A 25,625-nucleotide genomic window follows, 5' to 3' on the forward strand; every position below is an offset into this window, starting at 1 on the left:
CGACTGTCCTGTCCGTGTTTTGGGTTCGTTTTACATTCCTTACTTTCGTTTATTTATGGCTCTGCAGCGCCCTTCTCCATAATGGCAAATTGTTTACTTGCACAGTAGTCTTCTATGATGTGAGACTGAACTACAGTTGTAGTTTACGGAATCTCTCTGTGGATATCCAACTTTTGCAGTTAGTGCTCTGTTGCCGACTTCGCATTTGTATTCCACTGTTTTGGGGGGTAGTGCCAATGACAAGTTTTTTCAGGAAAGCCCTTTTTTGACCAGATGTTGTTTAGGTAAGCATAATGCTTACACTAAACCACTATAGACACTCCACAAAGTGAATCATCACTGGTGAATGTTCTTTTCAATTTGGAGTGCACTCAGGAAAATAAAACAATAACCTGTGTAAGTAGGACCCCTAGTAGTCGGCGACTTTATTTGACGCCTCTGCCAGCTGCAATCACCTCTTTCTACGACAACCACGGGCGAAGTCCTTATTGTGTGGTTTCCAGTGCGATAGTGTTTTTAGTGCACGCCGTCCACAGGCGAAGTGTCCTCACTCTGCGTTTGCTCTGTAAAATTTCTACATTACTTCAGTTGGAGCTTTAGAAAAAATGTAATAGAACACCAATGAGAACGTTGTTCCGCATCTCTATGCCAACAGCAGTCGTTCTAGTATCAGAATGCACCATCCATTCAAATTTCAAGCACTGCTTTAAACATGGCGCAGCGCGTACGGAAACACAGGTCGTCCCATCTGTATTTTGTCAGAGGTACGCTGGCGAGAGGCGACGCCACCCTAGAACTTGGTCTAGGCGACCGTTCCCATGGTGGATGCCACAGAGTTGGTTCAAATGGCTCTAAGGACTATGGGACTTAACATCTGAGGTCATCAGTCCCCTAGAACTTAGAACTTCTTAAACCAAACTAAGTACATGACACACGTCCATGCCCGAGGCCGTACTCGAACCTGAGACTGTAGGAGCAGCGCGTTTCCGGACTGAAGCGGCTAGAACCGCTCGGACATAGCGGCCGGCGCCCCAGACTTCCCCACACCAACTTAACCTGCAGTCACTTCCTCTTTAATAGGGTTTCTTCTCTTGAGCAGTATCTCAATAAGGGGACGGGACGTGGTGTTACCAATTCACTTTACGAATATGTTCGGCCCAAAACATTTCGGTGGCGACGGGCTGGTGGCGTCTCAGGCTCCGTTTGACAAAATCCGCGCAACACAATCTAATATTTTTGTATTGTATTAGCCACCCGAAGGGCGCCATGCCAATGCAAATCTCATACTGCGCCTGCTCGTTCCCATCCGTCCAGCGAGTCTCGTTTTGCTTTTAGAATGCGCCGCCGACGGCTTTCCACTACCTGGCTGCAGGGGAACCGTCACCTCCACTAGCGGCCGTAAGGGCTTTACTATCCCTGGTGAGGCAAAATACCTCTTTTCATCCCACGACATGTTCGATAGAACAGACGCCATATCCATATTAGTATATAATTCTGGCAATACTGGCCATGACCTTCTTCTTCTGTGCGGATGCAACAAATTACTCGTCTTCCACGAGTAATGAATGGGTTGGGTAGGGATGCTACGAATGTAGTGTGTGAACATGCAAGGTGAGAATGTGTGTCTCGTGGGAGGCGTGCGCGAGATAGGCCCTGCCGCTGCACTGTCCTCTGTGCCCTCAGTGGCTCAAAAAATGGTTCAAATGGCTCTGAGCACTACGGGACGTAACATCTGAGGTCACCAGTCACCTACGTAAACCTAACTCTCCTAAGGGCATCACACACATCCATGCCCGAGGCAGGATTCGAACCTGCGACCATAGCGGTGGCGTGGTTCCAGACTGAAGCGTCTAGAACTGCTCTTTCACAGCGGCCGGCCTCCATGGCACAGATGGATAGAGCGTCTGCCATGTAAGCAGGATATCCCGGGTTCGAGTCCCAGTCGGGCACACATATTCAACTGTCCCCGTTAATATATATCAACGGCCGGTCAGAGTGGCCGAGCGTTTCTAGACGCTACAGTCTGGAACCGAGCGACCGCTACGGTCGCAGGTGCGAATCCTGCCTCGGGCATGGATGCGTGTGATGTCCTTAGGTTAGTTAGGTTTAAGTAGTTCTAAGTTCTAGGGGACTGATGACCACTGCTGTTAAGTCCCATAGTGCTCAGAGCCATTTGAACCATTCATCTCTTGGCACTTCCGGGCCCTGGTCAGCAATTTGTTGAATGCAAGTCGATGTTGGACAACTGGAAATGCTGCAGTTTTACCCTAAATGTTCTGCTGCAGTTGTTGAATACTATGACTGTTATTGCTATACACCTGCGACCTGAGGGCTCCCCACACTAAGTAATCCCTCACTGACAGGTTAGATGGCCTGTCTGGTCAGCTAGAGGCTCGACGAGACTGTTCTCAGCTCTTACCTCTTTGAAGGTTACGTAAATGTGCTCTAAGTTTCGTTGCTTTATTCTGTTGGGAGTAATTGACTGTCTTCTCCTCCTCTGTCACAAATTCACGTCCAATCGTATCCACTCGCCCGGGCCACTTTTATTTTCCCCACCCTGTACCATGCCAATTACACTTTAATGTTCTTGTCCACGGTTTAAGTGGTTCATTTTCTTCGTGACAGCACTATACTGGCAATATATTTCTGTTGTCTTTGGTTACCTCAGGCATGATGTTCACTCAGAACGTGCGCGCTGTTCTCTTCATCCACTTGACACTCGTCGTGTACACCGGACTGTAGCGCATCTCCGCTGCTTGCCATGCTCGGCCGTGACGCAGTATTTGCTCTTTCGTTATATTCTCAACCCATGGCGTATACTTTTCAACAGATTCTGCCCTGTCGACTTGATTATCCGCCCTGTGAACTCGTTCCCTCTTACTTTTCCCCCATTCATCCGGCTTCAAAGGAAATAAATGTGCCTGTACCATATCTGCCAGAATACTGAAATGCATCTATGAACAACTTCTCGTGCGTTCCCTGTACTATCTAAAAGAACTTTATCATATGGAGATCCAGTTTCTCAGAGGAAAATATCGCCGGAACGTCCACTTCCCTTTGCATCTGGCCAAGGCTCTCAAGCCTCAAGACTCATTTCACGCAATGGCGCGGATGCTACTGCACTTAAATGCCATCCCAACAATTAATCACTTCGGCAGAGCCCACTATCATTTCTGCTGCCTCAGACTCCACAATTCCGCTTGATATCGGAACTGGTACTTTTAAATTACTCTCTGTAACGTCAATAACGTCATCATTATGTGCCTTGCTTAAATTCTCAGAAACTACTGTTTCGACACCATCTACAACTAATTTAATCTCCTCTACAAAGTATCCCCACGCATCGAAGACGTCCTTCTCTATTCTTCACAGGAGCATCAGGTTCAACTGCAGTTTTGATAGTTGCCGTCCTGTAGACAGGTAAAAACTACCCACAAGCTTACTCCTCTCTTTTTCTGTTTTCTCCTTCTCCCTCCTCTCTGCTTCCCCTATTTCCCATCTTTTAATTCTGCACTTAATCAATATATTTCTGACATCCCTGTGCACATTTCCAATCGACCAGTCACTGTGCTCTCTCTTCAGCCTCCCCCTATACACTGAGATCTTGTAATAAGCTGTTCCCTTTTCCTCAGCCTGGATCACTTCCTATCTGATAGACACTTTTGCATTGGCTGCTCGTACCTTAGCTCCTTCGTCTCTTAAAATTCTCAATACATCCAATATGGCGGCCCATTGCGGTATTGGAAACCCTGCTCTTTGTGGCACTGACGTAAAAGAAAATCACTTAAGCTTACCACCATCCTAGCAACTATTGTCGCATTACACGGTTAAATAGCGAGATGTATTTCTTACCCTGCACAAAAAATCAAATTATGGGAAGGATTAACGAGAACACTATCATACTATTTCTTATTACAACTGAATTACTGTAACCTAATTATTATTACCAAATCACTACTACACATCGAAACTACGAATAACCTTAGCTTCACCTCCCATGTCACTCAGGTGAAAACTAGTAGATACTATTACACCTCCTCAAGAAATACTTTCATATCGCATAGTAACAAGTCTCACTTCCTGGAAAACGGAATTGACTTGCCATGACAGTAAAAAGAAACATTACCCACTCCACCATGTGTCGACGGAACTGCCTAGCAGATGTCATGTCATCATCTTCATACACAGATGGCAGTTATGGGCTTTCTAGCTCCAACTGCCGCTATCAAATGGCGTGTATTGAGGTTCAAAGCCCCCCTGCTGACACCTGTCTGTGAAGTTAGCACGGCACTCTGTAGGGTGAACGGCGGCCGTGGCAGGCTATAGGGCCCACAGGTGCACTGCTGACAGAGAGGAGTGTTTCATTTAACTTTGAATATACATTCCGTTGATCGTGGCCGGTGTCAGCTCGCGGGTGCCTGCTTCCACCCTGGTGGAGATTGATTGGTTGATTTTTTTTCTTTTTGTGTTGGGCGGGGGGTGGGGGATGGGAGAGCCGGCTCCAGACAGCGAGGTCATCGGTCCAATCGGACTAGGGAAAGGTAGGAAAGCAATTCTGACGTGGTTTCTCAAAGAAACCATCCCGGAATTTGTCTAAAGTGATTTAGGAAAATCACTGAAACCCATTTACAAGTTGGCTGGAAGCAGTATGAACCGTCGTCCTCCCGAATGCGAGTCCAATGTGTTAACCACTAGCCACATTTCTCTGTGCTCATGGAAAGATGGACGCATAGGCTCCCTGCAAAGCTGACGTTAGCCTTGGCGACGGATGGAAGTCAGAATTTAGTTGCATTCTCCCAATACAGCTACGTCGGCGTTTTTCTACCGAATGGCCTCATTCAGCGACTGAGGGCCCCCTCGCATTCGCTGCACGGGTGGCTGGAGACTACAACGCACAGGAAGTGACCCCCTGCCGCCAGGAGGAGTCGGGTGATGGCAGGCTTGAACAGCAGGTCAGCGGCGCTGCAGCACCAAGTCCGACAAGGAGACTGCGTGCAGGAGGCCGCTCGCCCTACAGCGTCTCGAACCCACGGCTGCAGCTGGTGGTGACCAGATCTCTCACCTCCTAGTGTCGATATGGCGCTGTGGTGGTGCTGAGCTCCAAATGAACCCGCCTCAAAACTCGCACATTATTCAGCACCCTGTGACGTAGCTGAAATCTCGTTTCGCAGGATAGAGGGGATCAGGTTACGGTTGTGGAGGGGGCTATTATCAGTTACTATTAGTTGTACAAACTAGACAAACTTTTATTTCCTTAAGAACCACTTAATTACACATTATCTTAAAAGGATCAAATTAAAACAATGCGGCTGAAGGAATAGTTAAGAAAAATTGCAAAACCTCCTGTGCTGAAGGCCCATAACCACACCAAAAGCAGGAACAACTGAAGGCCTGAACGCAAGTTACAAAAATTACTTTAAAGAGTACATGCATCTGAAGGCCTTAATTAAAACATTTCATGTAAATACTTGGCTGAAGGACACAAAGACATTGAACAACTCAGGGCTTAGGGCCTGGATAACAAGAATTTAGGATAGTGAATATTTAAAAAAAAGTTTTAGTCAAACCATTTTTCATAATTTTCATCTAAGACATCTGAGGGCCTTACCGTAAAAATATTTCACGTAAAAGCTTGGCTGAAGGCCACACACAATGGATATTGAACAACTCAGAGCTTAAGGCTTGGATAATTAGAATTTCAGATAGAAGAAACTTTCAAAATTTAGTTTTTAAACAAATCAGTCTTCAAATTTTACTTTAAGTCGACTGAAAGCCTTATTTTAAAATTAAAACAACTAAATTGAAAGACGGCTGCAGGCTTCGCACAGTACATCAGACATACTTGAGGAGGTAGCTCTAACATAAGGTGAGGTGAGACAGATAGCCTAGAGTAAAGTTAAATAATCGGATGGCAACCCGACCCAGGGACCGCTGAAGGACCGACCAACAAACTAATCGATTCCTTTCCGCCCAACCAACGGTACGACAATGGAAAATATCAGCGAAGGAAGAAGATACCAGCCGCACTACGTCTTCTAACATCTAAAAACATTCAAGGCAGAATCACCTCTCTTAAGAAAAACAAATTATGAACAAACAACTAAAAGACTGCCGAACAGCATCAACACGGTGAAGAAAACACACTGCCGGAAAACTACGCCAACCAGGGCAGGTAACTGGGGCGTTAACGGCCACAAGGTAGAAAATACCGCTGGTGCACTTCACTGATAAGAAACAACGAATTTAATTTTTAAAGGCCATACAGGAAGACGGCTGCAAAATTTTGCTGACTCCAACACACCATATATTGCTGCTAGCCGGAACAGCCCAGGTAGCAACAACCGACAATCAAAGAAGAGATGTAATAGCAGTTGACGTTTCATAACAGGTTTACTGACCACTCAACTTCAGTGACCAGGTTCGGTGGGCAACGAACTTTGTAGCTCTTGCAGCTAGCGCCTCACAATCTGATCGTGCATGCATGCTGCGAGGGAAGACTTCCTCGCTGCTCTGTCCCAATTGACTAACTGCCACACACACCACCACACGGAAATATAGCAGTCCCACCAAAGGTGGTACAGCAGTACTAGTATCGGTAAGAGCTGATGCTGCCACTGACGGAGACGACTCATCAACTCGTTATGGAAGTAACAGGCCACTCAATTGCGACAGAATGCCAAAGAACAAACGGCATCAATGCGAGCTGGCCACAGCTCAGTAACTCTCAAGAAGGTTCCTGTCCTTTTGTGTTGACGACATCAACCCTGTCGGGCTATTACTACTGTGAGGTGCAGGTTTCTGATGAGACCTGCTAACCTGAAGTGTAACATTTATATATATGTGGTATTCTGACTCACAGGTGGTCAAACTGCGCTTAGTGGTCCATAGCTGCTGCAGCAATACTTCATAGCGGCTTCCATACAACTTCTCACTATTCTCTCTAACAACTGGGTAGCGATACTAGAACAGCATTAGAGTGACCTGAGACTGAAATTTGAAAAGTTCGACAGGACTGCCTTACATTCAGTCACACAATTTATGAAATCTCGTTGCTTTCCATGTCATAACGACGAAAGACTGTCGCTCCAATACTCGGGCAATGAGTACGAAACAACACGAAAATATCGCATTCTCGGTCTGGTCAAGTTTCTGGTGATAGAAATTTATTGCAGCTTTCCTTCGTAGTGCAATGGCACTATAGTAAAGTCAACGAAGGGAAAGTAGGGGAAATAATTCGTCAATTTTGTAATTTTTTTACATTAGTAGAGCGAAGGGCAATGAGAAACATTGGAAAAGTACTGATTGTTGGGTGTGAGAGTAGGAGGGGGGGGCAGTTAAAGCTAACTTTTCTACGTGTTTCTCGAATAGCTCGAAAAGCATAATTTCTAGAGAATATGGTTCTCATACAGCATTAGATTAAGTTACATTTACTACAGGAATGTCCCACGCCTTTTTCTCTAGGACTGACAGTTTCCTTGTTGCATAGGACTGAAAAATTGCAGATTATTAGAAATAGTGCTTCATAGTATAAAATTAATGTTTGTTCCTGAATGAAATTCAAGATTTCTGTGTGACCTCATAAGCGCGTGACTGCGTGTGAGATTGCTCTCTGTTTTCATATATTTTAGGTGCAGATACATATTTTAACGGTTTATGTGATAATATATAATATATAAGTGACTCATTACTGGTTTCTTCATTCAGCTCCGCCTTTCTTGTGTTGTGACTTGATATTTGTGAGTGTTTCGTATCGACCAACTTAACCTCTTACCTGTGTTTACATTCCTCGCTGACCAGTTGCAGCTGTAGCGGCGCATCGAAAGCTAAGTGATAATTAATTGTTTGTGTATAGTGGTTTATTTAGGAACATTAGTAGTCTTCAACCGGTGTTCTTGGTGTTTTATGGTGAAATAATTTTAGAAGAAATTTTTGGGAACTGTTTTCAGTTTCGTTACTGTGTCATTATACGTTTGATTTCCTTTCTGTGTTAGTCTTTCGTTATATTCTCATTTGCTGTTGATTAATACTGTTAATAATAGTGTTATTTCCCTTGTAGAGTAAGTCTGTGATTATTGTAGTCAGTTCTTTAACATCTTCTCATTGTACTAGCGGAACTTAGATAAAGTAGTTTTCTTGTTTCACTAAACTGTAAAATTTTACCATGAGTGAAAAGTGTGGGCTTTGTCGTAGGTTCGTGAGTAGTGGATTGCGGTGTGAGACTTGTTCGAAGTATTTAGACTGGGAGGAATGCAGTGGGGAAGCCAGAGGACATTCTGGTGAGATCCTCTTCTGGAACTGCAGGGTATGTAGCAAGAGTAAGTTGATAGAGGAGCAGGAGCGTAAGATCTTTGCCCTTCAGATGCAGGGAAATACGCACAGGAGGAGCTAGATAGGATGAGGAGGGAGAAGGGTGTTGGGGAATGGAAGCTGGCTGTTGGCAAGAGATCTGCTAGGAGAAAGAGTTTTTCAGATAGATTTACTATGGGTTTTGTAATAGATATGACCAACTGTCAGAGTCTAGTGGAGAGGAATCTCTAGTATCTGTAGATGTAGGAAGTATGCAGCAGACCTCAGCAGTTACTGTGGCTAGGACAGTTGCAAAGTCTAAGAGAAAGAAGAAGGTTCTGCTGTTAGGTAGTTCTCATGGTACGGGTGTAGGCCAGCAGTTGCAGTAAGTGTTGGGGAGTGAGTGCCAGGTCACCAGCATTGTGAAGCCTAATGCAGGATTGGCTCAGGTGACTGTTAACATAGGGGGTTATGTAGGGATTTTCCTAAAGAGGATGAGGTAGTGATTGTGGTTGGGGCTGGTAATAGTATTGATAGGGATGGGGAGTATGACATAGATGGTGACCTGGAAAAGATAGCCACTCAGGCTGGCAACACGAATGTGTTTCAGCGTCACGATCGGCCTCATCTTAATACAGCCGTCAAGCGTAATAACATGAAACTTGGGTGTGCGCTGATGACAGAAGGCATGAGTCACATTTCAGTGGTGTTGGTGGAGTCTATCAGCAGGACGGTTTCACTAGACATGGCCTGCACCTCAATGGGAATGGAAAGGGGAAGTTGGCAAAGCTTATAGGTGTCACCATAGATGGGGGTGGTGGGATCAGTCATGGGAAAATTCCTGTACTAGTGGATGTTAGAGCTGCACTTTCTCAGATTGAAGTCAGCTGATAGGTATTCCTGTTTAACGGAAGTCTCTCTAACAAAGAAACCAATTTCGGCAAAGCATAGGTATCGGAGTAATGAGGGAATTAGTATATTTCATCAAAATATACAAGGTATTAGAGATAAAGTTAGTGGACTGCTTATAGATGTTGACTCTGAAATTATTGGTATACCTGAGCACTTCTTAAATAAGGAGATAATGCAGAGGCTTCCTTTACAAGGATACAGATTGGCTGGCGGCTTTTCTAGGAGCTCTATGAGGTGTGGGGGTGTAGCCAAGTATGTGAAAAACGGTATCCCATTTGAGGCAATTGATGTTTCAAAGTACTGCACTGAAAAGGTGTTTGAATGTTGTGCAGGCGCGATTGAATTTAGTGGATTTAAACTTCTAACTGTTGTTATTTATAGATCCCCAGACTTCGATTTCACAACATTTTTGTTAAATCTAGAGGAGGTTATTGTTTCACTTTATAGGAAATACAAAATGTTAATTATATGTGGTGATTTCAATATTAATAAGGTAAGTGACTGTGCGAGGAAAAGAATGCTGGTAGACCTCCTTAAGTAATATAATCTCATTCAAACCGTACTCTTTCTAACGAGAGTGCAAGGGAACAGTTGTACAAACATAGACAACATTTTTGTTCATTCCTCATTACTAGAAGGGCATTCTGTTAGTAAAAAAGTGAATGGCCTTTCAGATAATCATGCGCAAATTTTAACCCTGAAAGATTTTAGTGCTACAACACACGTAAAATATTGTTATCAACTTTTTAGGAAAGCTGATCCAGTTGCTGTAGGGACCTTTGTAAACCTTATAAGGGAAGAAGTGTGGCAAGATGTTTATAGAGCTGATACAGTAGACGATAAATATAATGCTTTCCTTAAGACTTTTCTCGTGCTCTTTAAAAGTTGCTTTCCGATAGAACGTTCAAAACAGGGTACTACCACAAATAGGCAGCCTGGGTGGCTGACTAGAGGGATAAGAATATCCTGTAGAAGAAAGTGGCAATTATATCAAAACGTTAGAAACAGTCAAAATCTAACAGCAGCATTCATAACAAACAGTACTGTAAAGTTCTTAAGAAAGTTATTAGGAAGGCAAAAAGTATGTGGTATACAGATAGAATAGCTAAGTCTCAGGATAAAATTAAAACCATATGGTCAGTCGCAAAGGAAGTGGCTGCAGAGACAGGTCGAGAATATAAAATCAGTTCATAGTGGGAATGTCCGTTTCACTGATAAGTCGCATATTAAGTCGCATATATGTACAGTATTCAATAATTACTTTCTGAATATAGCAGATGAACTAATTACAAAACCTAGTCCCAACAGGGAATCATTTTGCGCTCGTAGAAAAAAGTGTTCCGAGACTGTTACCTGAAATACTGCTCCATGATAATGACAAGAGGGAGATTGAGTTAATAATTACATCATTAAAGACCAAGAACTCTTATGGATATGACGGGGTATCTAGCAGAACACTGAAGCCTTGTTCTATGTATGTTAGCCCAGTACGTAGCTATATCTGTAGCTTTTCATTTAGGAGTTGTCGGTTTCCTGACCGATTAACGTACTCGGTAGTGAAGCCACATTATAAAAAGGGAGACAGGGATAACGTTGATAATTATAGACTTATTTATATGCCATCGGTGTTTACAGTATTTGAATTAACATAATTTGCTGTCAAATGTACAGTTTGGTTTTAGAAATGGTTTAACAACTGAAGATGTTATATTCTCTTTTCTGTGTGAGGTTTTGTTCGGATTAAATAAAAGGTTGCCAACGCTAGGTGTTTTCTTTGATTTATCAAAGGCTTTTCACTGTGTTGACCACAAGATATTATGGCAGAAGTTGGACCATTGTGGAGTAAGGGGAGTAGCTTAGAATTGGTTCGCCTCTTACTTAATAACAGAAAGCAGAAGCTAATTCTGCGCAGTATTGAGAGTGGTAGTGATGTTCAGTCCCAATGGGGCACTGTTAAGTGGGGCGTTCCCCAAGGGTCGGTGCTGGGACCACTGCTGCTTCTTATTTATATAAATGATATTCCTTCTAGTATTACAGGTGATTCAAAAATATTTCTGTTTGCTGATGACACTAGTTTGGTAGTGAAGGATCTTGTGTGTAATATTGAAACATTGTCAAATAATGTAGTTTATGAAATACGTTTGTGGTTTGTTGAATATAATTTGTTGCTAAATAACAGTAAGACTCAGTTTTTACAGTTTCTGACTCACAATTCAACAAGAACTGATATTTTGATCAGCAGAAATTGGATATTATGAGCGTGACGGAACAATTCAAGTTCCTAGGGGTTCAGATAGATAGTAAGCTGTTGTGGAAAGCCCATGTTCAAAATCTTGTTCAGAAACTAAATGCTGCTTTATTTACCATTAGAACAGTATCTGAAATAAGTGACAGTTCAACACGAAAAGTAGTCTACTTCGCATATTTTCATACGCTTATGTCATATGGTATTGTTTATGGGGCAATTCTTCTGATTCAAAAAGTGTATTTTTGGCTCAAAAAGGGGCTGTTCCAGCTATATATGGTATAAGTTCGAGAACCTCTTGTCGACCCCTATTCAATAATCTGGGAATTCTGACACTGCCCTCACAGTATATATTTTCTTTAATGTTGTTTGTTGTTAGCAATATTAGCTTACTCCCAAGAGTTAGCAGCTTTCACTCAGTTAATATTAGGCAGAAATCAAATTTGCATGTGGAATGCACTTCCTTGACTCTTGTGCAGAAAGGAGTTCACTATTCTGCTGCATCAAGTTTCAATAAGCTACCACAAGAACTCAAAAATCTTAGTAGTAGCCCAAACGCTTTTTGGTCTAAACTTAAGAGTTTCCTCATGGCTCACTCCTTCTATTCTGTCGAGGAGCTCCTGGAAGAGCTGAAAAATTAAGCAAATTCCAGTGTTACATTGTTGATTTTCATTCTTTAAACTTGCGAATCGTCGCCTGAATACGTTTCTCGTATTTCATTTTATCTGTTCCTACTGTCGTGCTATAATTTCATGTATTGAATCGTTCCATGACCATGGAGACTTCTCCTTAATTTGGTCCCACGGAACACTCAATAAATAAAAAATTAAATAAATAAAATAAGTTTAAAAGAAATACAAATGTGTGTATCTCTTACAAGTACAGTAGAATCACATTAGTTGATAAACTTTGTCCTGGGGCGTATGACGAGCTACATGGTGGAGGTCAGGATAAAGCTGTGAGCAAAGTTAATTGCATGATTGTGGCTACTCACTTATCTCTTAGGTCTGCAAACTGAAGAGCGGGCTGACGCATACCCACTCACCCTGCACCAAAAGGTTCAAACGGCTCTGAGCACTATGGGACTCAACATCTTAGGTCATAAGTCCCCTAGAACGTAGAACTACTTAAACCTAACTAACCTAAGGACATCACACACACCCATGCCCGAGGCAGGATTCGAACCTGCGACCGTAGCAGTCCCGCGGTTCCGGACTGCAGCGCCAGAATCGCACGGCCACCGCGGCCGGCCACCCTGCACCATTCATCACGAGAGGTAACTACAGCTTGTTTCACAAAGCTATACCTACCCTACTGCAGCACACCTCTTGAATTGCTGGTGACGCATGGTGTAAACACATCATTGAGAGTTTACTTTTCACAAAGTGAGTTTACGCTGCATTGAGAAAAGATGTGTGATGCTACTAATACTAATTCGAGGAACGCACATGAGCGCATTCTGTGTAGATCTCAGCACTGTGCTCTGTCTTGCTGGAGGGGAAACTGTTTTTCAGTCATCCTGTATATTAGTTGTAGCGTTCTTCCAGGAAAGACAACGTTCCATACAACGAGTACTGTTCACATTTTATTTTAGACAGACTACACTTCTCGAGCGTTTCTCTTCCAGTCCTCTTTAAGCTCACTGAATTCGTGTTTATACATGGTGGTCGGAAAATCCGGTTACAGACTTGTAGGGCTTGTAGAGGGGAGCAAGTACATCGTATTTTGACCCATCCTACAGCTCCAGTTCTGCCAGGGCCTCATTCGCAGAAGAGCTTCTGTGAAGTTTGGAAGGTAGAGAATGCGTACTGGCAGAATTGAGGCTGTTAGGGCGGCTCGCGAGACGTGCTTGGGTAGCTCAGTTGGTAGAGAACTTGCCCGCGAAAGCAAAGGTCACGATATCGAATCTCGGTCCAGCACACTGTTTTAATCTGTCAGGAAGTTAAGAACTATTTTCAGTTTAATAATGAATTCTATTTACAAAGTGAAGGATTAACAATGGGATCCCCTGGAGTCTGGAACTAAAGCAAACATACTTATAAACCATGTAGAACAGATTACATTTATAAAAATAGTGCCAAATAAGTACAAAATCCTATACTGGATTAGATATATGGATAACATGTGCCTGATAGCTGAACCAAGCAATAAAACTGACCAGTTACACACAGACATAAATTCTGTTCACGGTGAAATACATATTAAAATAGAGAAAGGGTAAACTACTTAAATTTCTTGTACATCGGCACGAAGATTTAAGACAACCTACACACATTTGACACGTATAGAAAACTGACAACAGATATAATTGTACATGAGACATCACATCACCCCAGTTCTCAAAAGCGGGCAGCATCACATGCAAACAAACACACAAATTACAAGAAATGGATCAACACAAAGTGTGAAAGCAACAGAAAATAAATGATGGTACACAATGACATACAACCAAAAATACTCATACCACCAAACCAACAACTCAGTTTAGTAATATATCCCATAAGAAGCAAGAAAATTGATCTATACCAGAAATCAGGAATATAACAACCGAACCTCGCCCCATGAACCATGGACCTTGCCGTTGGTGGGGAGGCTTGCATGCCTCAGCGAAACAGATAGCCGTACCGTTGATGCAACCACAACGGAGGGGTATCTGTTGAGAGGCCAGACAAACGTGTGGTTCCTGAAGAGGGGCAGCAGCCTTTTCAGTAGTTGCAAGGGAAACAGTCTGGATGATTGACTGACCTGGCCTTGTAACAATAACCAAAACAGCCTTGCTGTGCTGGTACTGCGAATGGCTGAAAACAAGGGGAAACTACGGCCGAAATTTTTCCCGAGGTAATGCAGCTTTACTGTATGATTAAATGATGATGGCGTCCTCTTGGGTAAAATATTCCTGAGGTAAAATAGTCCCCCATTCGGATCTCCGGGAGAGGACTACTCAAGAGGATGTCGTTATCAGGAAAAAGAGAACTGGCGTTCTACGGATCGGAGCGTGGAATGTCAGATCACTCAATCGGGCAGGTAGGTTAGAAAATTTAAAAAGGGAAATGGATAGGTTAAAGTTAGATATAGTGGGAATTAGTGAAGTTCGGTGGAAGGAGGAACAAGATTTCTGGTCAGGTGACTATAGGGTTATAAACACAAAATCAAATAGGTGTAATGCAGGAGTAGGTTTAATAATGAATAGGAAAATAGGAATGCGGGTAAGCTACTACAAATAGCAAAGTGAACGCATTATTGTGGCCAAGATAGATACGAAGCCCACACCTACTGCAGTAATACAAGTTTATATGCCAATTAGCTCTGCAAATGACGAAGAAATTGAAGAAATGTATGATGAAATAAAAGAAATTATTCAGATAGTGAAGGGTGACGAAAATTTAATAGTCATGGATGACTGGAATTCGGTTGTAGGAAAAGGGAGAGAAGGAAACGTAGTAGGTGAATATGGATTGGGGCTAAGAAATGATAGAGAAGCCGCCTAGTAGAATTTTGCACAGAGCACAAGTTAATCATTGCTAACACTTGGTATAAGAATCATGAAAGAAGGTTGTATACATGGAAGGACCCTGGAGATACTAAAAGGTATCAGATAGATTATATAATGGTAAGGCAGACATTTAGGAACCAGGTTTTAAATTGTAAGACATTTCCAGGGGCAGATGTGGACTCTGACCACAATCTATTGGTTATGACCTGTCGATTAAAACTGAAGAAACTGCAAAAAGGTGGGAACTTAAGGAGATGGGACCTGGATAAACTGAAAGAACCAGAGGTTGTACAGAGTTTCAGGGAGAGCATAAGGGAACAATTGACAGGAATGGGGGAAAGAAATACAGTAGAAGAAGAATGGGTAGCTTTGAGGGATGTAGTAGTGAAGGCAGAAGAGGATCAAGTAGGTAAAAAGACGAAGGCTATTAGAAATCCTTGGGTAACAGAAGAAATATTAAATTTAATTAATGTAAGGAGAAAATATAAAAATGCAGTAAATGAAGCAAGAATACAAACGTCTCAAAAATGAGATCGACAGGAAGTGCAAAATGGCTAAGCAGGGATGGCTAGAGGACAAATGTAAGGATGTAGAGGCTTATCTCACTAGGAGTAAGATAGATGCTGCCTACAGGAAAATTAAAGAGACCTTTGGAGATAAGAGAACCACTTGTATGATCATCAAGAGCTCAGATGGAAAGCCAGTTCTAAGCAAAGAAGGGAAAGCAGAAAGGTGGAAGAAGTATATAGGGGGTCTATACAAGGGCGATGTACTTGAGGACAATATTATGGAAAGGAAGAGGATGTAGATGAAGATGAAATGGGAGATATTATACTGCGTGAAGAGTTTGACAGAGCATTGAAAGACCTGAGTCGAAACAAGGCCCCCGGAGTAGACAACATTCCATTGGAACTACTGACGGCCTTGGGAGAGCCATTCATGACAAAACTCTACTGTCTGGTGAGCAAGATGTATGAAACAGGCGAAATACCCTCAGACTTCAAGAATAATATAATAATTCCAATCCCAAAGAAAGCAGGTGTTGGCAGATGTGAAAATTACCGAACTATCAGTTTAATAAGCCACAGCTGCAAAATACTAACACGAATTCTTTACAGACGAATGGAAGCCGACCTCAGAGAACATCAGTTTGGATTCCGTAGAAATACTGGAACAGTCGCGGCAATACTGACCTTACGACTTATCTTAGAAGAAAGATTAAGGAAAGGCAAACCTACGTTTCTAGCATTTGTAGACTTAGAGAAAGCTTTTGACAATGTTGACTGGAATACTCTCTTTCAAATTCTAAAGGTAGCAGGGGTAAAATACAGGGAGCGAAAGGCTATTTACATTTTCTACAGAAACCAGATGGCAGTTATAAGGGTCGAGGGACATGAAAGGGAAGCAGTTGTTGGGAAGGAAGTAAGACAGGGTTGTAGCCTCTCCCCGATGTTATTCAATCTGAATATTGAGCAAGCAGTAAAGGAACCAAAAGAAAAAATCGGAGTAGGTATTAAAATCAAGGGAGAAGAAATAAAAACTTTGAGGTTCGCCGACGACATTGTACTTCTGTCAGAGACCACAAAGGACTTGGTAGAGCAGTTGAACGAAATAGACAGTGTCTTGAAAGGAGGGTATAAGATGAATATCAACAAAAGCAAAACGAGGGTAATGGAATGTAGTCAAATTAAGTCGGGTGATGCTGAGGGAATTAGATTAGGAAATGAGACACTTAAAGTAGTAAAGGAGTTTTGCTATTTGGGGAGCAAAATAGCTGATGATGGTCGAATTAGAGAGGATATAAAATGCAGACTGGCAATGGCAAGGAAAGCGTTTCTGAAGAAGAGAAATTTGTTAACATCGAGTATAGATTTAAGTGTCAGGAAGTCATTTCTGAAAGTATTTGTATGGAGCTTAGGCATGTATGGAAGTGAAACATGGACGATAAATAGTTTGGGCATGAAGAGAATAGAATCCTTCGAAATGTGGTGCTACAGAAGAATGCTGAGGATTAGATGGGTAGATCACATAACTAACGAGGAGGTATTGAATAGGATTGGGGAGAAGAGACGTTTGTGGCACAACTTGACGAGAAGAAGGGATCGATTGGTAGGACATGTTTTGAGGCATCAAGGGACACCAATTTAGTCCTGGAGGGCAGCGTGGAGGGTAAAAATCGTAGAGGGAGACAAAGAGATGAATACACTAAGCATATTCAGAAGGATGTCGGTTGCAGTAGGTACTGGGAGATGAAGATGCTTGCACAGGATAGAGTGGCATGGAGAGCTGCATCAAACCAGTCTCAGGACTAAAGACCACAACAACAACAACAACAACAACAACAACAACCGAAATGCAATACGTGGGATGGAACATACATAGGTTAAACCAGGAGGACATTTAACATCAGCTATAAAGACCACCTAAGAGTATGTAAGTACCCGACAAATCATTCAGCTTTTGCGGGACAGTTACATCAACAACAACATAAAATTACCAAAAGAGATAAAGAAATGGAAATCATATGGATAAACAACAACAAAAAAGACCTCCTCACTTTACAAGAAAATACTTCATTAAAAAATTAATTTAAACTAACACACAGACACACACACACTCATACAGGGGCTGATAACCCTAACATCATGAACAAAAACAAACGAACAGACATAAGGCTATTACTGTGCAGACTGAGAAACAGTTTACAAAAGCGAAGTGTAAATAATATGGTTTAAAAAATACTGCAGCGTGGCAAAAACCATGAACTGCATAAATGACACATAGTCTTTCGACGTCAGCCGCTGCTATCAAGGAGGGAAGAAGCAGAATATGTAAAGAAACCTACTAAGTAGCTTAGACACCAACTTTATAAGCAAAACGCTGTTTTTAACGAAAACCAAACAAAATCATATAAACGTATGTATCCAATTTGTAGAATAACGAAGGAAGATGCTCTATAAATAAAAGTCGAACACGTCTGGTGTTATTTTCTAAACATTTAAAGCTATGAGAATTTGCTACCATTAGAAAAAAAATATTATCTAGAAAGACACAGCGGATGGTTAAATCAGTGGAAAGTTCACACAGTTATTTGAACAGAAAAAATATTCCTTCACCTAAATAGCATTTGCAGTATTAAATTCTGAGATTGTTTTGAGGATGTGACTAATGAATCAGAGTACTTGGGTCCCACAATTCTATGGGAGAAAATGCTCTGCATTCGAGAAAAGTATAAGACGAAACAGGAGGCATTTGAAATGTGGTGTTGAAGAACATTGTATAATGTAGGGGGTGAAAAAGGTGTGCTGAAAAGGTGTTGTAAAGAACAATCTAGGAGAAAATGCTAAGGGAAAGAAGTATCAGATGATGAGACAGTTATTTTAACATCTGTTAAGGACTTTGCACTGAAAGGAGCAGTCAAATGTTTTATTATTTCTCCCTCATCTACACTGACGTAAAAGAAAAAATTGGCAGAAGCAAGAGGGAGTTTTGCGACATAAACGAAAGTTCGTATTCATATTTGTACATCCGAAACATTATATCTATTGAAATTGCACGCCAGTCGCATAAGTATGGTGCTAGTAGAACCACTATGATGTGTAACATCATGTCCGCTTTGCATCCGCACTGTGACGGTCTTGAACCTTAGCTGCCTCTGAGATAAAGTTGGTGTTAGTCAAGAATGCCTTTATGGCGGCAAAGACGCCATCATCAACACCTTAGTGAGTTTGAATAGCGCTGTGTAATAGGGTTATTAGAAGCTGGAAGTTTCTTCTGCGATACTGCAGAAAGACTTTTCAGGAATGTAACCACTGTACTTGATTGCTGGCAGCGGTGGTCACGAAAATGTACGGTTACAAGAAGACCGAACTCAGGATGGCTACGTGGCAATACCTAGTGGGAAGACCATCGTGTTCGGTGTATGACTTTGATCCATCGCACTGCATCTACAAGAGAAATTTGAGGAGCAGTTGGCACCACAGGAACACAACTAACTGTTACAAATAGTATACTTCAAGGAGAAGTCCGAGTCAGACGCCCTGTAGATTCCATCCCGCTGATCCCAAATCAATACCATTTGCGACTTCAATGGTGTGAAGCGAAACCTCATTGGAGGGATGGGAGAAGGATGGTATCGTTTTCTGATGAAATCTGTTTCCGCTTCATTGCCAGTGATGGCAGTGTGGTGGTTAGAAAGGTGACACATATAGGATATCATCGGACGAGAGCTCCAGCATCAATCACAAACAACATTAAACATCCCAATACTGACCGATCAAGTCCACAGGCATGGAACTCCATTCCACAAACTGACATTCGGCATCTGCACAACATAATGCGCGCACTTTTGTATGCTTATATTTAACTTCCTGGCGGTTATACAGGTTACTAATGTACCAGTATTTAACGTTTGCAACGGCTTCTTCTATTGTTACATTAACCTGTGATCTTGCCACAATAATCACTTAAATATGATATCTGGACAAACGTATTCCCAAAATTTCATAACTCTGTAATAATTACTTTGGTGCTGCTATTTATGTCCGTCAGAGTATGCACATGCCAACTGCCATCGTAGCTTCTGTGTTTATTGGATGTCTTAGCAGAAGACCCTTGAGCCAGAATACATATGCTGCATTTCGCCTGCTCAAAGTTCCAATTCCATTTTCAGATTACACTAGGTATTCCAGACTACTGGTTTTTCTATATTACCGTGCGGGTCCGAGCTAAGTGTAAAGCTTACAGTAAAAACGACATATTTTTGAGTACTGTTTATCGGTCAGGGCCCCATACCAATTTATAATAACACGACAGATGGGAAAGACATGAACGTCAGTCGGAACGAGAGTTTTACAGAAATTCCCAACAAACGCCAGTGGAAGACGTTACACGAAATATGCTGTGTGCATTACGGATGGCCCTGTTCTCTAAATTCCGAAAGCGAATGTTCCAAAATCAGACAGGGATTGTACTGGGGGAGAGGAAAGTGTTTTTAGGAACACATGAAATGCTGTATAAAGTATTGAAGTTATTTAGAGGATACTGTCAATTCTCCAGATATAGAGATTTATCTCGAGTAAAATTCTCTATAATTTCAGAACTAGTTACATACGGTTCGGACGTTTAAATCACACTTCCTCGGTCCTGCACCATCTAGTAACCTGAAACGGAAGAACGGCTTCTACCACGCAACACATGATTTTCCGAATGAACTGTGTTTCTGTCAATATCTGTCCTGAAAACTGCTCACGTTTCAAAATGTTTTTAGCTTGTAACTAGTGTTTGGCATTACTTCTTCTTAATCTAATTTTTTTCAATTACAACATTTTAAAAATTAAATTGAATATTTATTACTAGGTACATGATGTGCGCAAGAAAATTTTTTCAAAAATGGCTCTGAGCACTATGGGACTTAACATCTGAGGTTCACTAGAAATTTCTTTTCACATTTTGAAAAAATCTCCCTCTTCCGGACTATTTTCAGTAATTTTAGAAAAGACATGAGCACACCAAAAGTGAATGTATGTATTACATTCCTGAAACAGGGCTGGCTAGACGCTAAAAGTGATCCAAAGTGCAACAATCCTCTGATTTTCTCACGTGTATGTCTTACGTAACGATCACGACTCTAAGTCTGGAGAAATTGAGGCTCATATAGACGGGTACAGATAGACATCCTTTCTATCCACGTACAATGAAAGAATAGGTTAGGAAGAGCGAATGGTAATACTTTTACAGAGTGTATGGTACACCACACACTGTATGATGGTTTATGGACTGCGGGTGTAAGTGCAGAAGGTATATCGTAGATTGAAAGAAGGCCCAGAAAGCGCAATCGTCAGTCATAATCGCGCACCTGTCACTAGCTGGCCCTAGTGTGGTGTTACGTCTTTGCAAAGGGGACGAACAGTTACCTTTTGGGGAGATACCAAAGCTTTGACTGTGTTGGCCAACCAGAGAGCAGGGCGTGAATGTTGCAGCTCGACGCCCTGTGCAGTTTTCGCTAGATCAACATGGAGCAGTCGTGATTTTAGACAAATGCCATGAGCATATGGCGTGAGCGAATTCGAGTAGCAACTTTCAGAGCTATGGAGAGACTGTATCAAGCATCGAGCATTCGGATTGTATTCACGTCATTTTTTATTGCGAGTATGTTGTAGCTATGAAAATCATGTCTTTTTCCCGTTGCATTCGAACATAACATGAAAAAATGTTATGTCTTTGTCCTTGCATTTGTTCACCACAACACTCGTAGTGATCGGTATATATTTCTTATATAACCGTCCGTATATTTGTATGACGTTGCTCAAAGCAGCGTTAGGCAGCTTAAACCGATACACATATCTAACAATGGCTAGTAATCTCATCTATTTGGATTGCTTGCTCAACAGTTATACTACATTTATTATACTGCTTTTATTATATGGCCTTATTCCTGTGAATGTCGAATTTATTAGAAGATATAACACTACGATATCTTCGGTGCTGTATCTGAAAAGTAGATTATGCCCTGGATTTGGGATTCACTTTCTCCCTTCTTTTTAATTGTTACCGAAAACGTAACACAAAGAGGACGCTGCACTCCGCAGTCATTCGATGCAGAAACAAGTAATATGTACCGATCCGCTAGAACATTATGAGCACGTACCTAGTAGTCAGTATGTCCACTTTTGGCATAGATAACTTTTCCGACGCGACGTGGCGTGGAAGCAACGATGTGTTAGTAGTTCGCCTTCTCACCCGAGTCATTTACTTCCAGTAAACTACGATGAGCTCTGACGCTACGTTCAATCTCAGATGTGTACAGTCTGGTTCAGATCAGGCGAGTGGTGGGCCAGCACATCAATGGCAACTCACTGCTGTCTTCCTCTAGCCAATTCATCCAACTTTTGGCGTTGCGACATGGCGCATTATCTTGTCGAAAAATGCCACTGCCTTCTAGGAACATGATCGTCATGAAGGGGTGTACGTGCTCCTCAACCAGTTTACGGTATTCCTTCGCCGTCAGTGTACCTTGCACGAGGTCCACTGTACCCATGGGTGCCCACATAAACGTTTCCCAGAGCATAATGCTGCCGCCAGATTCTCTCCGTCCTGCATTACAGGCGTCAATGAGCTATTCTGCCTTGGAAGAGGACGAATTCGTTTCATCCCATCGACATGATGAAGAAGGTGTAGGTGTTCATCAAACCAAGCAACGCTCTGGAACTGCTTCAGCGGCCTGTACAGATCGTGATGTGCCCATTTGTGTCGTAGTCGCCGATGTCGTGGTGTTAACATTAGCCCAAGCATGGGTCGATGTGAGCGGAGGCACATTGTTAGGGGAATTCGGTGCGCTGTGTGTTCCTACACTCTTGGTACTCTGCCCAGGATTAATATCTTATGTTAGTTCCCTCACAGTTTGCCACCTCTCATGTTCTAACAGTCTGCTAGCTTGTGACATCCCAAGTGTGTAATGAGGAGTGGTTGCCCAAACCAAGGTCTGGACGTGGTTTCACCTTGGTGTCGCCACGTGCTGAAGACATCAGAGCACTCCTGTAACAGGTGACAGGTCGTGTCGTGCCTCCAGATAATCACCATCTGAACTTGGTCAAACGCATACGGATCGTGCATCATCCGCATTCTACGCAAGGACAGCACGCCACTAATACTAAATGCACCGTGCGTATGTCTGACTAGCTGTCACTCCTTCCTAGGTAACGCTGCCATTGGCGGGATGGGTTTATATCGATGATAGACCGCTGATCAGTATTCTCTGGCTGATAAGTGTGTATTCGCACATGAAACACACTTTCAACCCTTTGCAAAGGAAAGTTGTCTAATGAACGTAAAAAATGTTTTCCTTTTTATCGCAACAGATGGCTGAAGCCTATTGGTTATCGCAGCCTACAGTGTCAAAAGACACTTGCAGTGACCACACTTACGAGATTCGGCATATTTTACATAAAAAAATAAGTAATACAATGATATATTATGTAAGTAAGCAGCGTGAGTATTGTGACGCGGATAGAACAAAAGAAATCGAATATCGCCCAACAGAGCCTGCTTCGTTTCCTGGTAACAAACCGCTGTTACACGTCTGCCTATAAGTGAAGTGGCAAAATGTGGCTTACAAAAGCTGTTTCTGATTCTAGGTGTTGTGTGCGCTGCAGGAGTTTTTCTGATCACTGTCAGCCCCTCAGAGTTGAGAGGTGCTGCTGTTGCACCCCCTTCGGGGCTGTCTAGTGGTTTCGCTACTTCTGCAGAGTCGAGGCCGAGTGGGAACGACGCATCTCGTGGAGAAAGCGTGTATAACGACGGAGATGGAGGAAGTGAGCCAAGCATTTTTACGTCCATCAAGGAGCGCATTCAAAGGAAACTAAAGGTATTGTGAATATTTCTATCGTTCCAACCTATACATTTATTTTGTGTATTTTCTTTTGGGGCTACGGTAAGATACGATGTTGTAATGATTGCGTATCGGTTTCCAATTTGTACAAGCTTTGCTTGTTGGTGGTGGTTCGTATTTATTCAAAGTTTCGTAGCAGTAAATTTCATGGCTTATAGGCGTTTGCTATCTAATTACTATTAAATGTGGTTTGTGTTGCTGTTACTTGTGGTACCATCTGCTGAAGGGTAACAGATACTTACATTTTACATACGCGTCTCAGATATTTCCTTCTTGAGATAGAAGCCTTATCCGTAATCTTCTATACCATGGACGATACTTTCAAGTTAAGCCACAGTAAGTTGTTTGTATCCGAATGAAAATGGATCTTGATGAAGTGACGCAAGTTGCAGCAAGTATTAAATCATTATTTCGACTGATTGTAGAATGAATTCGTTTTAACGTTAGCATTCTTTTCTTTTGCGTTATGTCTAGTGATTTGTGGTAATAAACTGTTAATTGATGACTCGCCTTTCAAAGTATGTGTGTTTTTTGTGTAGGCCCTGAAGAGCAGCAAAGCGGGACCCGACGAGTACGTCTTCCTTCAGAAGACCGTAATTCCAAAGCTGCGAGAAGCTGTGTTAGCGGTGCGGCGTGTGATTAATTCTTACGACAGGGACCGCGCCGCTCAGTATCTGCGCCAGAGTGTTGAGACTATGCAGTCTTACGACAGAGACCGAGTCGCGGAATATTTGTGCCGAACTGTTAGAGAGACTATAGAGTGGTGCACCGAAAATGAGACTGTATGCAACACCATAGTGGTGTTATTGTGTATTTGCCAGCACGTTATATTAGTGATGTTAACTCATTACTTTTTTATGGATGACTGACTGGCAATACCAAACTGTTTAATTTGCTTTTGTTCTCATTTTGTGTTGATAATGACGTATGGCTCATTGAATTATGCCTTGGTTTCTTACAAAAGACTAAATTATTCCAGAGCCATCACTTTCAATGTTATATGGCTGTATCCTTCGTCTTGGTTTCTTACAACTGTCTAAATCATTCTACAGCCATCACGTTTAAATTTGTTGTGTTTATATTGGTCTTTTCTTGTTAATATCACATAATAAAACATTTTTCAAAAATCATATGCCTATTACTATTACTATTATTATATCATGTATCTTTATACGATGCTGTACTTGTTGAAATTTACCTTGATTGGCCGCCATAACTTTCCGTCGAGAATTAAAGTCACCGTTTCAAAGTACTGCAGCTGCTGATTTTGCTCAACTACGGTGCACTCACACAAACCTCCAAGAGAAGGGAGGTGACTGTAAGAGTAATGTGCATTTTCCTTTTGTTTCCAGAAAGTAGACGAGTTGCAGAAGAGTTAAAGTCAACTATTTTGATGCGTGTTTTAGTCTAACCTAACCTAACCTAACCTAAAAAGTCTACTCGAATGGTACACTTTGAACATTTTCTGTTGCTGTTCATATCTCCAAAACGAATAACATTTCGAAGAAAAATGAACGTGCTGGTTATCGTCTCTTTGGTGGACATTTCTTGCTCCTGGACAAGAAGTATCATCGTTTCGTCAAGATACGTACAAACCTCTGACAGCGACGTAACCTGCCCAGTGGAATGTTTTTCATTTTAATGGCGGAAGTGTGTTGGAGACGTTCAAATTTCTAGCAGCATCTTATATATCTTAAATTATATGATTTATGTATCACATTCCAAAGATATCTAGCGATAGTGTTCAGGTGATTATTCAAGTATATGAATATAGTGATATGCATATAAAGTTCGGTATCGTACAACTTGTAAACGGCAATGTGTTTGACATCCATAGTTTATCAATGCATGGATGCAGAGCACATTGCTCTTCCATTTTGCACAACATCAATATTTGCCCACTGCCTGAGACAGAAAAGACGAGTACCTAGAACATATGGTCGGATATCTGTGTGTCTTCTTATACGTTATCACCATGGGTGGGTAAATGATTAGACTTACATTTCTCTGTAAGAGAACAGCCACCATAGTGCATATTTAGTGTTGTTACCAGGTCAGGTAGGGTATATAAGGGACGTGAACAGCATCGTGTTGTGTGATCACTTTAAAAGTCACGGAGGCGCCGCATATTAGTATGAGACAGCTTCTCAGCTCCTGACAGAGTTAGGATGGTGCTCTTTGGAGAACATATGTGGTTGGCTCATGGATTACGTATTATCCAGATTCTTGGAACATTTAAATGTGCCATTGTACTACGTTGGACTGCATGGAAACGTGAGAGTAAGCGCACTCGATCTCAA

Source organism: Schistocerca gregaria, chromosome 3 (genome assembly GCF_023897955.1).
Source record: "Schistocerca gregaria isolate iqSchGreg1 chromosome 3, iqSchGreg1.2, whole genome shotgun sequence".
NCBI lineage: Eukaryota > Metazoa > Arthropoda > Insecta > Orthoptera > Acrididae > Schistocerca > Schistocerca gregaria.